The sequence below is a fragment of the Theropithecus gelada genome, chromosome 1 (genome assembly GCF_003255815.1).
Source record: "Theropithecus gelada isolate Dixy chromosome 1, Tgel_1.0, whole genome shotgun sequence".
Taxonomy (NCBI): domain Eukaryota; kingdom Metazoa; phylum Chordata; class Mammalia; order Primates; family Cercopithecidae; genus Theropithecus; species Theropithecus gelada.
Genome location: NC_037668.1, coordinates 3,142,047 through 3,158,880, shown reverse-complemented (window position 1 = coordinate 3,158,880; position 16,834 = coordinate 3,142,047). Strand labels below are relative to the sequence as shown.

The 16,834-nt window shown below is 39.0% G+C and overlaps 1 protein-coding gene across 3 annotated transcripts in view; it reads right to left on the bottom strand.

The window, feature by feature from the left end:
* CD53 (CD53 molecule) overlaps positions 1-11,584 on the bottom strand; it is a 29,304-nt gene extending 17,720 nt beyond the window's left edge. For 2 of the 3 annotated variants that reach the window (XM_025389300.1, XM_025389310.1), the window contains exon 1: positions 9,465-10,160. The gene's annotated coding sequence lies outside the window, so the exon portion shown is untranslated. Of the gene's footprint in view, positions 1-9,464; positions 10,161-11,511 lie in introns of those variants that run through there. The other variant, XM_025389306.1, reaches the window with a different exon arrangement.
* Positions 11,585-16,834: the final 5,250 nt, after the last annotated feature.

Here is a 16,834-nt window from a genome sequence, read left to right as displayed (position 1 = left end):
GAATCAGACAGGTCTAGTTTTGAATTCTGGTAGTACTACTTATCAGAAGTGTGATCTTGGGCAACTTGCTTAACCTGTCTTTCACTATGTCTTTGAAATAGGGCTATTAATGCTTACCTCAGAGGTTGTTCTGAGGGCTAAATGAGATACTATTTCCAGGATGGCCCAGTCCCTGAGTATCTGCCTTATTCAGTGAATACTCACTGAAAGATCAAGTTCAGAGCTTACCTACCAGTCCATTCCTAAGGGTAACCCTTAGCTTCTAATCGATTTTTAGGAATAAAATATACATGGGGCCAGAATAATCCTTTGCTTGTTTCATAACTTTTAAAAAGAGATTTCTTGTGCCATTTGTAAAAAAATTTTAAAAAATCAAACAATAAAGAAAAGTACATGTTTCTTTCTCCATTTGTACCTATTAGGACAAATTGAAAATTTCAAATTTCAGTAATAAAAGATAAATAAATAAATGTAAGTATAGTTTCTGTAAGACTTCCTTTCAGTGAAGAAAAGTGTTTAATAGAAAAACACCTTTGTATGCTAAGATTGAGAATACATTATTAGAACACATTTCTTTCTCCACTGAAATCTGTTAAGACATGTTGGGAAATCCCAGCAATAAAAGGCAAATGTAAGCACACTTTCTTTAAGATGCATAATTATTTTCTTTCAGTGAATGGAAGAATTTGGTAGAGCACCACCTTTGTAAGCTAAGAGTGAGAATATATATATTATTAGAACACATTTCTGACTCCATTGAAATCTATTAGGAAAAGTTGAAAAATCCAGCAATAGAAAGCAAATGTAAGCATGCTTTCTTAAAAAAAAAAAAAAAAAAAAAAAAAGGCCGGGCGCGGTGGCTCAAGCCTGTAATCCCAGCACTTTGGGAGGCCGAGACGGGTGGATCACGAGGTCAGAAGATCGAGACCATCCTGGCGAACACGGTGAAACCCCGTCTCTACTAAAAAATACAAAAAACTAGCCGGGCGAGATGGTGGGCGCCTGTAGTCCCAGTTACTCGGGAGGCTGAGGCAGGAGAATGGCGTAAACCCGGGAGGCGGAGCTTGCAGTGAGCTGAGATCCGGCCACTGCACTCCAGACCGGGCGGCAGAGCGAGACTCCGTCTCAAAAAAAAAAAAAAAAAACAAAAAAAAAAAAAAATCTACATTTAAAAAATAAAGAAAAGTATAAAGAAGAAAGCATAAAGTCTTCTGAAATCCCACCTCCCAGAGATAACCATCATTAGCATTTTGGCAAACATCCTTCCAGACACTTCTCCATATACATTTCTCTATATACAGATTTGTCAATTTACATACAAGAGCATTTGCGAGGTAATTATGGCTCCCTATCCCTTCCTACACAGAGCCTGTAGCACTCTTTGTTCCTTAGCAAAGAAAATTGAGGCTGTGATTAAGAAAATTTTTTTCTAAATAGGAGCGAAAATCTGTTCCCAATGAGGGCTCCCAAATTTAGGCTTTCTTGCTCAAACAAATTTAGATACATAATAGATAGTTCACTGAATCCCACAAAATACTGAGTTCCTCATAAATGTCTTATTTATAATCCTCAAATCAGCCTGACAACATAGGTGTCATTAGCCCCATTCTGCAGAGAAGTCAAGGACTGGCACAAGGTCACCCAGCTAAGAATCATCAAAGGCAGGGTGAAGGCCAAGGTCTTTCAGCCTCCAAAGCCCAAGCTCTTTCCACTATCCCAGGCTCTGGTTTTGTGCCTGCTACTTCCCAATTCATTTGGTGCAATGTGTTGAGCATCCAGGAGAAGACCTTCCATTTTTCATCAGCTTGTGCCTCTGCAGTTTGAACTCCTATGAGCAGTGGCTGAGATGCAATCAGAGTTATGGCTGTACATCCTTTTGAAGAGCAATAAGCAGTTGTAGAGAAAGAAGCAGGAGTAAAATAAAACAAAGCCAAAGCATCAACTCTCATGTATTAGTGTCGGCTCATCTCTCCATCAACTTATCAAGGAATGTCTGTTACCTTATTCCTTCCTAAAATTGTAATCTGGTAAAAATTTTGTTTCATCTAGGCCACTGTTAGGGGAGGGGATTTGGTGATTTATAGAAGAAGAGAGAAATAAGGAAGAAGAAAAGAGGAGAGAAAAAATGAAGAAAGACAAATCCAGATGATCTTGGAAGCTCACTTCCTCCCATTTGGGAGCTTAGCAAGACACTACTAACAGCTGAAGTGGGACAGGGACTCTTCTAATAAACTTACTCCCTAAATCAGGAACAGTCACCTAAAACAGTTAGCACTGTTACAGAGTCAAGAGACCAGAGGTTCTCTTTCCTCCTATGTAGAAATATGCAGAACTTTACATACAGGGTCGCTTGGCTAGGACCCTGTCCATGGTGTCTGCAGGCTGGCTGTGCTCAGATTAAGCAAGACTCTTTGTGGGATAAGAAAAGCCACTTTGTTGGTATTCCTATCAAAAATTTAAATAACCTGAATCTAATCATGAGGAAGCATCAGATAAACTCAAATGGAGAAACATTCTAAAAAAGAACTGACCTTACTCTCCAGGAATATCAACGGCAAGAAAAACGCAGGAAGTGTTCCAGACTAAAGGAGACAAAAGTTAGAGTTGAAGGCAATGCATGACTAGAAATTTCCTTTTGCTATAAAGAATATTAATGAAGTAATTGGTGGAATCTGAATAAAATCCATAGATTGTTAATTATATTGCATAAGTGTTAATTTCCTGGTTTTGATCATTGTAAAGTGGTCATATAAGAGAATGCATTTGTTTGTAGAAATATACACTAAGGTATTTAGGGGAAAGGGCATCAATCAAGTTACTAATTACTCTTAAATGAGAGAGCCAGAGAAGAATAAACAAATGAAGTAAAATGTTAACATTTTGGAAATCTGGGTGAAAAGAATTTAGAAATTTTTAATAATATTTTTTCAACTTTTTTATCAGTCTGAATTTTGTCAGAATTTTTTTAAAGAGTTGGAAAATAAATAAATGATCTACGGGATTCTCATCTCAAAATCATTACAATTTAAGTCTTCTATGTTATAAATATTGAGATTCTACAATAGTTATTTTAAGAAGACTAAACCATGGAATAATTCTTGAATGCCTTTATTTGCTCCTGATATAGAGTAAGCCATAAGTTCAAATTTACTTTAACAAGTAAACTTTAACAAGTTTTAAAAGATATGAGGTGTTAAAATCATTTCTTACCCCTATTCCTCAATCTAGTTCTCCTGAAATAGAAAAGGCCAAACAAAAAGATTTGGAAAATAAAATATATATTTAGTTTTTCTAGTGTTTAGTTTTCTAGCATAGCGGCTTAGGATCAATTACATTTACAAGTAAGCTGTATTTTTCTGTTTGTTTATGTTAAAATGCACTAAGAATTTATGTAAACGAAGAATAGTCTAATGATGCCTACTTAATAAAAAATCTCTTAGGAAAGGGACTATAGTATAATATAGAAGCAAGAGCATGCCATAGAGAATCAGAAGACATTCTAAATAACTACTAAGTAATTTTATAATTTTGGACAAGTCATTTTACTTGAAAAGTAAGCAGATTGGACAGTTGCAACAGCTCACATTTATTGAGCTCTCATTATGAGTTAGATACTTTATTTGAATCTAAATAATCTCTAACATCACTTTAAGTACCAATATTCTAATTCTTGGAATATAGCACTCTCATTTTAAATGATTATAAAAATGTATCCTTGTGACATATTTGCTTTTACAACAATTCTTGGTCATAGCTATGAGGTATTGATGCTATTGCTTGGGTAGAAATTCTGCTGTGTGCTGGTTTTTTGAAAAGATCAACAAAATTGATAGATCGCTAGCAAGACTAATAAAGAAGAAAAGAGAGAAGAATCAAATAGACACAATAAAAAATGATAAAGGGGATATCACCACCGACCCCACAGAAATACAAACTACCATCAGAGAATACTATAAACACCTCTACGCAAATAAACTAGAAATTCTAGAAGAAATGGATAAATTCCTGGACACATATACCCTCCCAAGACTAAATCAGGAAGAAGTTGAATCCCTGAATAGATCAATAACCGCCTCTGAAACTGAGGAAATAATTAATAGCCTACCAACCAAAAAAAGTCCAGGACCAGACGGATTCACAGCCGAATTCTACCAGAGTTACAAGGAGGAGCTGGTACCATTCCTTCTGAAACTATTCCAATCAACAGAAAAAGAGGGAATCCTCCCTAACTTATTTTATGAGGCCAACATCATCCTGATTCCAAAGCCTGGCAGAGACACAACAAAAAAAGAGAATTTTAGACCAATATCCCTGATGAACATCGATGCAAAAATCCTCAATAAAATACTGGCAAACCGAATCCAGCAGCACATCAAAAAGCTTATCCACCATGATCAAGTAGGCTTACTCCCTGGGATGCAAGGCTGGTTCAACATATGCAAATCAATAAACGTAATCCAACATATAAACAGAACCAAAGACAAAAACCACATGATTATCTCAATAGATGCAGAAAAGGCCTTTGACAAAATTCAACAGCCCTCATGCTAAAAACTCTCAATAAATTCGGTATTGATGGAATGTATCTCAAAATAATAAGAGCTATTTATGACAAACCCACAGCCAATATCATAATGAATGGGCAAAAACTGGAAGCATTCCCTTTGAAAACTGGCACAAGACAGTGATGCCCTCTCTCACCACTCCTATTCAACATAGTGTTGGAAGTTCTGGCCAGGGCAATCAGGCAGGAGAAAGAAATAAAGTGTATTCAATTAGGAGAAGAGGAAGTCAAATTGTCCTGTTTGCAGATGACATGATCGTATATTTAGAAAACCCCATCGTCTCAGCCCCAAATCTCCTTAAGCTGATAAGCAACTTCAGCAAAGTCTCAGGATACAAAATCAATGTGTAAAAATCACAAGCAGTCCTCTACACCAATAACAGACAAACAGAGAACCAAATCATGAGTGAACTCCCATTCTTAATTGCTTCAAAGAGAATAAAATACCTAGGAATCCAACTTACAAGGGATGTGAAGGACCTCTTCAAGGAGAACTACAAACCACTGCTCAGTGAAATAAAAGAGGCACAAACAAATGGAAGAACATTCCATGCTCATGGATAGGAAGAATCAATATCATGAAAATGGCCATACTGTCCAAGGTAATTTATAGATTCAATGCCATCCCCATCAAGCTACCAATGACTTTCTTTACAGAATTGGAAAAAACTACTTTAAAGTTCATATGGAACCAAAAAGGAGCCCATATTGCCAAGACAATCCTAAGCCAAAAGAACAAAGCTGGGGGCATCACACTACCTGACTTCAAACTATACTACAAGGCTACAGTAACCAAAACAGCATGGTACTGGTACCAAAACAGAGATATACACCAATGGAACAGAACAGAGTCCTCAGAAATAATACCACACATCTACAACCATCTGATCTTTGACAAACCTGACAAAAACAAGAAATGGGGAAAGGACTGCCTATTTAATAAATGGTGCTGGGAAAACTGGCTAGCCATATGTAGAAAGCTGAAACTGGATCCCTTCCTTACACCTTATACAAAAATTAATTCAAGATGGATTAAAGACTTAAATGTTAGCCCTAAAATCATAAAAACCCTAGAAGAAAACCTAGGCAATACCACATAGGCATGGGCAAGGACCTCATGTCTAAAACACCAAAAGCAATGGCAACAAAAGCCAAAATAGACAAATGGGATCTAATTAAACTAAAGAGCTTCTGCACAGCAAAAGAAACTACCATCAGAGTGAACAGGCAACCTACGGAATGGGAGAAAATTTTTGCAATCTACTCATCTGACAAAGGGCTAATATCCAGAATCTACAAAGAACTCAAACAAATTTACAAGAAAAAAAAATGACCCCATCAAAAAGTGGGCAAAGGATATGAACAGACGTTTATCAAAAGAAGACATGCATACAGGCAACAGACACATGAAAAAATGCTCATCATCACTGGCCATCAGAGAAATGCAAATCAAAACCACAATGAGATACCATCTCACACCAGTTAGAATGGTAATCATTAAAAAGTCAGGAAACAACAGGTGCTGGAGAGGATGTGGAGAAATAGGAACACTTTTACACTGTTAGTGGGACTGTAAACTAGTTCAACCATTGTGGAAGACAGTGTGGCGATTCCTCAAGGATCTAGAATTAGAAATATCATTTGACCCAGCCATCCCATTACTGGGTATATACCCAAAGGAGTATAAATCATGCTGCTATAAAGACACATGCACACATATGTTTATTGCAGCACTATTCACAATAGCAAAGACTTGGAACCAACCCAAATGTCCATCAATGATAGACTGGATTAAGACAATGTGGCACACATACACCATGTAATATATGCAGCCATAAAAAAGGATGAGTTCATGTCCTTTGTAGGGACATGGATGAAGCTGGAAACCACCATTCTCAGCAAACTATCACAAGGACAGAAAACCAAACACTGCATATTCTCACTCATAGGTGGGAGCTGAACAATGAGAACACTTGGACAAAGGAAGAGGAACATGACACACAGGGGCCTGTCATGGGGAGGCAGGAGCGGGGAGGGATAGCATTAGGAGATATACCTAATGTAAATGACGAGTTAATGGGTGTAGCACACCAACATGGCACATGTATACATATGTAACAAACCTGCACATTGTGCACATGTACCCTAGAACTTAAAGTATAATTTTAAAAAAAAAGAAATTCTGCTGTGTGCTTATGAAATGGATAATGAAGAGAGAGCACTCACCTCTAACTCTCAGCATAGAGATTCCTGGCCTTTACTCTGAGTGGTCATTCACTGACTTTGCAAATGCATGTCTTTCTCTTTTCCAGAACCTACCTCCAGTCAGCCTTCCCAAACTGGCCACCCAACCTCCACCTCAATCCTTCCCTCCTCTGCCCCAGCAGCCATGCTGTCCTGCTCTGCACAGCTGTCTGGTTTCTCTGAGTTACTTTGCTTCAGTGCCCTGCACCTGCAGTGGCAGATGGGTCCTGGGAGCTTCCTGACGACAGGTGCCCAGTCTCTAGGGCCCAGGGTGATTTACACATAGTGGATGCTTGCTCAGTATAAGAAGTGCCCTGGGCTGACTAATCTAGGAACGCAAAACAAACCACTATAACTGAATCAGTGCAGTACTTCCTGGAACAGAAGCTAAGCTGAAAACAATGGCTGTAACCTCACAAGAAGCTCCACCCTTCCTTCTGCTCTAAGTGAAAATCTAGGTTGAGGAGGGAAAAACCTGCCTCTTCTCCCTCATTTCAACCCCACATCCCATCAATTCTGTCGTGTGAACATGGTGGGCATAGCCCCACCCAGAGCTGGACCTAGGACCTGCCTGGTCAGCGATCTTGCCCTCCACTTTCTGGTGCCAAGTAGGAGAAAGGACTTTCCACTTCATGTGACTCTGTAAGCATGGTGTGTTACACTGCAGTCTCACTTGCTCGCTCTCATTTCTAACATGCCTGGAGGTACACACTTCTTTGAATTTGAATATACAGCACCCTTGGTCTAGAATGTCTCCATAGCAAACCCATACTTCTGTGAAAGTGAACCCACCAGTCACCTCTCCAGGGATTCTTTGGCACACTCCTAACTCCTCCTACAGTTTGTGCACATTCTCCATCTATTATAGAAAAGAGCACATTGCACTGTATTTGTATATTGCTGTGATTGTAGTCCACAATAAACTGTACAACTCCTTTCAGATGATAATCTTCTCTGTTATCCTGTATCTCCAGCACCAAGTGCCATATCTGGCCATGGGGTAGGAGTGGGAAAGGAGAACCGCAGTCCAAGGGCCTCTGTAGCAGTCAGGGGTCAATCAGAGGGCATAAAAAAGGAAGGACTGACAGACTTCATCCTTTCCAGTTTGTGCCTCTTGTCAGTGAACAAAGGTGAGGTCACTTAGGTGGTGGTAACCATAGCTGTGAAGGCATGGACTCGGAATCATTCCTCATGAATGTAAAAGTACCCAATCTTTTCATTTAAAAGTTAAATGTTCTTAACTGACCCACACAGGAAACACCACAGGAAATAATGTTTCAGTTCAGTCTTTGCTCCCATTCAACCACAATTTCAAAATAGTACAGATTCTCCTCAAGATTGAGAAAGCAAAACCTCTTTGTTTATCCAGCAGCTAGGAGTCTGCTTTTTCTCAGCTTTCTTCCAAAGCACATGCATAGTATGATATCTCTTATCTCCCATGGGAGTTCCTTAAGAGTAGGACTGTTTGCTAGATAAATATTCTCCTTCTACCTTTTCATCTCCCTCCCCCACAATTCCCAAAGCACAGTGCCTGGCCTCAGGAGGCACCTAACACTTGATTATTAAGTGTTTTTTCTTCTAAAAGCCACTTTTAGTGTCTTCTAAAAGTGTTTTAGACGACTGCTTTTTATTTTTTAATTCAAGGCTCAATAAGCTCTGAGGTGTTTTGGGAATCTAGAACCCTCTCCCCTGTCCCCACCCCTCTTGGAAATCTAGAGCCCTCTGCCCTGTTCCCAACCCTCATTCTTAGATGGGTGGGTGTAGTCAAAGAGAACTTTCTCCTTTCTGCTCCAGGGCGTAATCAAGTGAAATTCTCACAGGTCTTGGAAGAAGAAAGCTCTTATATAGAGTTTCCTATGGTGGTCACAGAGAGTCAGGACCAAAGCTCTGCTGTCACTTTGCTGAGTTCATGCAACCTCAGTCATTAGTTACAGCACATGATTGGAAATTACTGCAGTATCAAGTTTTGGGGATTGCATTTATACGTGCATCAGTGGTCACGTTTTGTACACCAAGGATAATCTGGAGAAATGCTGAGGATCACAATGCGCTTCCTGCTCCTTAAAAGCCAACAATCTACACGTCCTTTAGAGGTGTCTAACTTTCACCTTTTAAAATACAGTTACTGAGCACATCCTGGTGTTTTGATTTTTAGCCACCTTTCTATTTAGTGGCTTTGAAGAGTCACTAACTTAACTTTAGAAAATTTCTCAAATGAAAAAGAACTGTGTCTTCTAGCTGTCTTTCTAAAGACAGCTCTGGCTGTGGGTTCTTTCCTCACTTTAAAATCACAAGGCCAATTTTCTGAAAACCAGAGCACATAGGAAATCTCCCCATTGTCATCTCGCAGAGAAAGCTCCAGGCATCAGGAATTACTACACAGAGTAATTCAAGCTCTGTAGCAATTAAGGCGTGTGAATGCCTCAACTCAGAGATTTAGATACCGGGAACCTGATTAAGTAAAAGCATTTCTGGCCTGATTGCCTTTGGGGATGTTACTAGTATCTTGCTAATCTGTCTTACTTTGTGCACTAAATATTTGCGAAGAGAAGTTGCAGGAGATTTTATGGTTACTAACGAGGTATGTGGAGACCCCTAAGAATACGCCCTACCCCACATTAGACAGCAAACCAGGTTAAAATGTCATCAACCTTACCTTTTCCAGACACCGTTCCTCAGTCCTTTAGGCAGAATTTAGTGATTATCCTTGAGGTGGCTGAGACAAGGCTGGTAACACGGGTATCCGGGGCTATTTGTGTAAAAGGAGAAGTAAAGGGCGAAAAAATATGATCGTGCTGTGACGACAGGAAGCCCAGATGAGAAGAAGGAGGAAGTGAGGCTGAGTCCGCCCTCTCTCGCCTCAGAGACTCAGTCCTTCCCCAGTGGCTTTTTAGAAACTTCCTCCCACAGCCCACCCTAAACTAGTTTCGTGAAACAAAGGAAAACTTCATAACCAAGTTGGTTCAGGCACAGATCTCTGAGCAGTGGTGGATTCTAGGGTAATTTTGGCGATGATTTTTGCTTAGAAAAGGACAGTGCTTCTCAATCAAGGTGGCATCTCAGAATTAACTGTTTATTTGTTCAAAAATAAGCATGCCTGGCCCCACCACCAGTTTCCTATTCAGGTAGACAGACTGGAGGGGAACACAAGAAACAATATTTCTAAACATTTTCTAGGCCTGAGACTTCGGAATGTCTTTCTGAAGATTCTCTGCTCCCTCCTCACACTGCCTGTCTGGCTTCAGCCAGTCTCTAGACTTCAGTTAATTGGACACCATTTGCAGACTTCTCTGTCTCAAGAGCAAGATTGTCTTAAGGTGAGTCCCCCAGGCATAATCCCAGGGGCACTGGTAGAAATGATTTGGTTAGTACAGGAAACACCACATTTGGAGCCAAAGATCTGAGTTTCAGTTCCAGCTTTATCTCTTTTAGCCGTGAGATCTTGAGCAAGTCTCAATCTGTCAGCCTCAGTTTATTAATGGTAGCATCTAATAATAATCCTACTAGTTACTGTTACATCCTTATTTATATACAAGAAAACAGGGGCTCAAAGAGGTTAGAAAATTTGCCCAAGCTCATACAACTAAGACATGTCAGAGCTAGGATTCAAATTCCAGGTCACGGAGAATGCCTTTTGAGAAACACTGTGATCAATGTATTTTGAAAAATGTGTTTCTACTTTCACTATGCTGCATCACTGGAATTTTCTTAGACTGGGTCAAAGGAGTAGGTGACAACCCAAATACGTCACTAGCTAACTGTGAAACCTGGAAGCAATCACTGAGCCCCAGTGTTTTCATCTTATAAATGAACAGATAGATGACACTCTTTGTGATGCTGACTTGGAAGCATGGCTCTGGGAAAGCTAGCTGTCTCCCGCTTCCTTCATCCTGAGACATTCAGATCCAGAGTAATCTCCAGCCAGGGCTGTCTTGTGGAGAAAACTGAGTTAAATGATGGTAAAAAGGTATTTACTGCAGAGCTTGTCAGTCCTTAATATTCTTTAAGCAGGGGAAATAATATACAGATTTCCCCAAACTTATCTGAGCATCAACTCCGTGTGTGTGTGTGTGTGTGTGTGTGCGGTTTCTGTGTGTGTGTGTGTGTGTGTGTGTGTGTGTGTGGTTTCTGTGTGTGTGTGTGTGTGTGTGTGTGTGGTTTCTCTTAGGGAACAATTTTTTCAGTGTGACTACACTTTAGGGAATGCTATTAAAAACTTTCTGCTCCTCAGCTGGAATCACTGCCCGTCACTCAGGGCATGCTGACAGATGCCTGAAGTGGTGGGGCTGAGAAGAGGCTTCTGGCTGAACTCATATTTTCCTAGTTATCTCACCCATTCTGATGACTCTAATTACTCTGTCTGTTCCAAAGATTCACAAATCTATATGGATGCCATGATCTCTCATTTGAGCTCCACTCTCTCCCAGGCACCTCAAATCCAATATCCAAATTCAGTTTGATGAACTTGGCATCCCCACACTCAAGCCTGCTCCTCCCACCATGTCCACCATCTAGGAAAGACCTGACTGGCCTTTCAGCCACGTTCATGAGAAACCAGGTATCTTCTTAAGCTACTCTGTCTCCCACACCACCACCTATTATCAACCACCAAGTCCTGTCAACTATGCTTTTACCTAAATATTTCTCAAACCAGACCACCTGTTTCCAACCCCATAGACGTTACATTAGTCCTTATCTCTTACCTGTGTTACAGGATGCCAGTCTCCTTCAAGACCAGCTTGGACGTTTCTTCACTCCGTCCTCAGGAAGAAGGGAGGAGAGCCTTCTAAAATGCAAATTTAATCACATGACTCCCCAGCTTAAAACTCTCAGCTGGCTATTTCTTCCCTGGCCCCACCCGGGAGATCTCCTCACACTGGATAACACTGGACGTGGAATTCCTTTGAGTTGCTTAAACAAATCAATCTAGTTCTGTCCCACATGTTCTCTCTAGAATATCCTCTCACCTGTTCACCGAATTCCTTACTCATCCTCCATCATAGCACTAGAAAGCCCTCCAGGCAGGGCCAGTTACTCCTGTTCTCTGCTCCCATTGCCCACAGGCATCCCTCCACCCTCTGTCATTCCTTGTTTTTCATTGTTTTTCCCCACTAGACTCAAAGCTCTGTAGGTTCTGTGTTACTCTGTATATGTTAGGTGATCTTGCTCATGACTTTATTTTTAGTGCCTGGTATTGGGTCTGGCACGTAAGAGGTGTTCTATAAATATTTCAATAGTTTCAGGTAATGTGAGGCCTGAAAGTTAGGGGAACCAGAATTTTGGGACAGGCAGAGAGAGTAAGGGGAAAAAACAGATAGGTAGACTGAACGTCTGCAGAGGCAGAAGTGATAAATAAGGGGGAATCTTAGGAATATCAGGAAGACTATCTCAAGACAAATTGTTCACAGCAGAATAGATGACCATTTTAATGGAGAACATTTTTCCTTAAATGTGCCTCTTTCCATCATTTCACTGGGAAGAGTTGTTCAAAGTGCCAGACAACTAGAGGTGGCTGTTTCCTGGGATTAGGGGTTTGGTAGAGAACAACATGCCCACTTATACCCATACCTATAAGATTTTATTGAGAATTAATTCTGTTTCTGACTATCAAATATTTAGAATTCATTTGCAGGGACAAGAACAAAAACAACTGGAGAATAAGACAATGTCAGGGAACTCCATGTTATTGAATAACCCAAAAGAATGCTCAAAAACTTTGAACAAACTAGTTTAGAAAATGCATTTAGCAGAAGCTCAGACTCATGGCTTGATCTTCTCAATACAGGGTATATTGATCACCATCATAGATGATAATAGAACCTGAGAGTTTAGGAAACTTGAACTTGGCCAGATGAATAGTGGGAATACAAATTATGAGTACTCCACTATTATGCAGTTCGTACTGGCCAAAATATATTCTGAATAGACAAAACCTCTTATGGACATTGTGAAATGAGTCCCCATTTAGACCTTTTTCAAAAGCCTTCTAAGTGAGTAGTTCTAACTGTTTTATTATTGGAAGATAATCACTGTTGAAATATGAGAATACAGATAGAACTTCCAAGTTTATTTCAGAGTTATTTAAGTACATAAGGATATTAGAGTTTAGGAGGTATAGATTTTGTGAGAATTATAAGATTGGAAACTTCAAACGAGAGATTAAAGTTAACTAGTAGTACATTGGATTTTGTTTATGGGCTCTAAGAGTAAAGTTTTGAAGAAAATGCAATAGAACATCATTCTTAACTTTCATTTTAGGTTCAAATGTACATTTGCAGGTTTATTATATAGGTAAATTGCGTGTGACACGGTTTTGGTGTACAGATTATTTCATCACCCAGGTGATAAGTGTAGTGACCAATAGGTAGTTTTTTTATCCTCTCCCTCCTTCCCTGCTCCACCCTCAAGTAGGCCCTAGTGTCTGTTGTTCCCTTCTTCGTGCCCATGTGTACTCAGTGTTGAGCTCCCATGTATAAGTGAGAATATGTGATATTTGGTTTTCTGTTCCTGCATTAAATTTTTTAGGATAAGGCCTTCTACCTGCATCCATGTTGCTGCAAAGAACATCATCTCATTCTTTCTTATGACTGAATAGTATTCCATGGCATATATGTACCACATTTTCTTTATCCATTGATGGTCATTTAGATTGATTCCATGTCTTTGTTATTGTAAAGAGTGCTATGATGAACATACACATGTATGTGTCTTTATGATAGAACAATTTATGTTTCTTTAGATATGTACCCAGTAATGGGATTGCTGCGACAAAAGGCAGTTCTGTTTTATGTTCTTTGAGAAATTTGCAAACTGTTTTCCACACTGGCTAAACTAATTTACATTCCCACCAACAGTGTATAAGCATTCTCTTTACTCTGAAACCTCGCCAACACTTGTTATTTTTTGGCTTTTTAATAATAGGCATTTTGACTGGTGTGAGATGGTATCTCACTGTGGTTTTGATTTGCATTACTCTAATAATTAGTGATGCTGGGTATTTTTTCATATGCCTGTTGGCTACATGTGTGACTTCTTTTGACAAATGTCTATTCATGTCCTTTGCTCACTTTTTAATGGAGTTGTTTAGTTTTTGCTTGTTAATTAGTTTAACTTTCTTATAGATTTGAATATTAGACCTTCGTCAGATACATAGTTTACAGATATTTCCTCCCATGCTCTAGGTTGTCTGTTTACTCTGTTGATAGTTTCCCTTTCTGTTCAGAAGCTCTTTGGTTTAATTAGGTCTTATTTATCAATTTTTTTTTGTCACAATTGCTTTTGACATCTTCATCATGAAGTCTTTACCAGGGCCTTTGTCCAGAATGATATTTCTTAGGTTATTTCCCAGGGTTTTAAAAATTTTAGGTTTCAGATTTAAAATTTCATCCATCTTGAGTTGATTTTGGTATATGGTATAAGGAAGGGGTCCAGTTTCAATCTTCTGCACATGGATAGCCAGTTAGCCCAGTACCATTTATTGGATATGGAGTCCTTTCCATATTGCTTGTTTTTGTCAGTTTTGTTGAAGATCAGATGGTTATAGGTGTGCAGCAATATTTCTGGGCTCTCTATTCAGTTCCCTTGGTCTATGTGTCTGTTTTTGTACCAGTGCCATGCTGTTTTGGTTATGATAGCCTTGTTGTGTAGTTCAAAGTCAGGTAACATGATGCTTCCGGCTTTGTGCTTTTTGCTTAGGATTATCTTGTCTATTTGGGCTTGTTTTTAGCTCCACATGAATTTTAAAATAGTTTTTTTCTAGTCCTGTGAAAAATAGTGTAGGTAGTTCGATAGGAATAGCATAGAATCTGCAAATTGCTTTGGGCAGTATGGTCATTTTAACAATATTGACTCTTCCAGTTTATGAGCATGGAATGTTTCCCATTTGTTTCCGTCATCTCTAATTTCTTTGAGCAATGTTTTGTAATTCTTATTGCAGAGATCTTTCACCTCCCTGGTTAACTATATTCCTAGGCACTTTATTCATTTTGTGGTGTTTGTGAATAGGGTTGCATTCTTGATTTGGTTCTCAGCTTGGAAGTTGTTGATGTATATAAATGATACTGATTTTTGTACATTGGTTTTATATATGTTGAAACTTTACTGAAGTTGTTTATCAGATCTAGGAGCTTTTGAGCAGAGACTATGGGGTTTTCTAGGTATAGAAGCATATTGTTGGCAGAAAAGGATAGTTAGACTTCCTCTCTTCCTATTTGGATGGCTTTTATTTTTTTCTCTTGCCTAATGGCTCTGGCTGGGACTTCCGGTACTATTTGAATAGGAGTGATGAACGTGAGCATCCTTGTCTTGTTGAAGTTCTCAAGGGGAATGCTTCCAGCTTTTGCCCGTTCAGTATGATGTTGGTTGTGGGTTTGTCATAGACGGCTCTTATTATTTTTAGGTATGTCCCTTCAATGCCTAGCTTGTTGAGGGTTTGTAACATGAAGGGATGTTGAATTTTATCAATAGCCTTTTCTGTATCTTTTGAGGTAATTCTGTGGTTTTTGTTTTCAGTTCTATTTATGTGATGAATTGCATTTATTGATTTGTGTATGTTGAACTAACCTTGCAACCAAGGGTTAAAGCCTATTTAATCAGGTGGATTAGCTCTTTGATGTTCTGTTGCATTCAGTTTGCTAGCATTTTGTAGAAGATTTTTGTGTCTCTGTTAATTGGGGATATTGGCCTGAAATTTTCTTTTTTGGTTTTTGTTTCTGCCAGGTTTTGGTATTAGGATGATGCTGGTCTCATACAAGTAGTTAGAGTGGAGACCCTCCTCCTGAATTTTTTGGAATGGTTTCAGTAGGAATGGTACCAGCTCTTCTTTATACATCTGGTAGAATTTGGCCATAAATTCATCTGGTCTTGTGCTTTTTCTGGTTGATAGGATTTTTATTACTGATTTAATTTTGGAACCTCTTATTGGTCTGTCCAGGCATTCAATTGCCTCCTGGTTCAAATATGGGAGGGTGTATGTTTCCAAGAATTTATCAATTTCTTCTAGGTTTTCTAGTTTGTGTGCATAGAAGTGTTCATAGTAGTCTCCGAGAGTTTGTGTATTTCTGTGGAGTCATTGGTAATGTCCCTTTTGTCATTTCTGATTGTGTTTATTTGTATCTTCTCTCTTTTTTTATTTATCAGTCTAACAAGCAGTCTGTCAATCTTATTTATCCTTTCAAATAACCAGCCTTTTGATTTGTTGATCTTTTGTATGTTTTTTTTGCATCTTAATTTCCTTCAGTTCAACTCTGATTTTGGTTATTCCTTGTCTTCTGCTAGCTTTGGGGTTACTTCACTCTTGTTTTTCTAATTCCTTCAGGTATGATGTTAGGTTGTTAATTTGTGGTCTTTCTCCCTTTTTGATGTGGGCATTTAGTGCTATAAGCTTTCCTCTTAATACTGCTTTAGCTGTTTCCCAGAGATTCTAGTATAGTGTATCTTTGTTCTCATTAGCTTGAAAGCATTACTTGATTTACGCTTTAATTTCATAATTTACCCAAAAGTCATTCAGGAGCAGGTTGTTTAATTTCCATGTAGTTGTGTGATTTTGAGTGATTTTCTTCATACTGATTTCTATTTTTATTGCACTGTGGTCTGAGAATGTGTTTGGCAAGATTTTGGTCTTTTTAAATTTGCTGAGGGTTGTTTTATGATCAACTGTGTGGTTAATTTTAGAGTATGTGCCATGTGCAGATGAGACAAATGTATATTCTTTTGGTTTTGTGTGGAGAGTTCTGTAGATGTTGTTTAGGCCCATTTGGTCAAGTGTCAGGTTCAGGTCCCAAATATCTTTGTTAGTTTTCTATCTCAATGATCTGTCAGTGGGGTGTTGAAGTCTCCCACTAATATTGCGTGTTTGTCTAAGTCTCTTTGTGGGTCTCTAAGAACTTGCTATATGAATCTGGGCGCTCCTGTGTTGGGTGCATATATATTTAGGATAGCTATGTCTTCTTGTTGAATTGAACCCTTTACCATTATGTAACCCTCTTTGTTGTTTTTGATCTTTGTTGGTTTAAAGTCTGTTTTGCC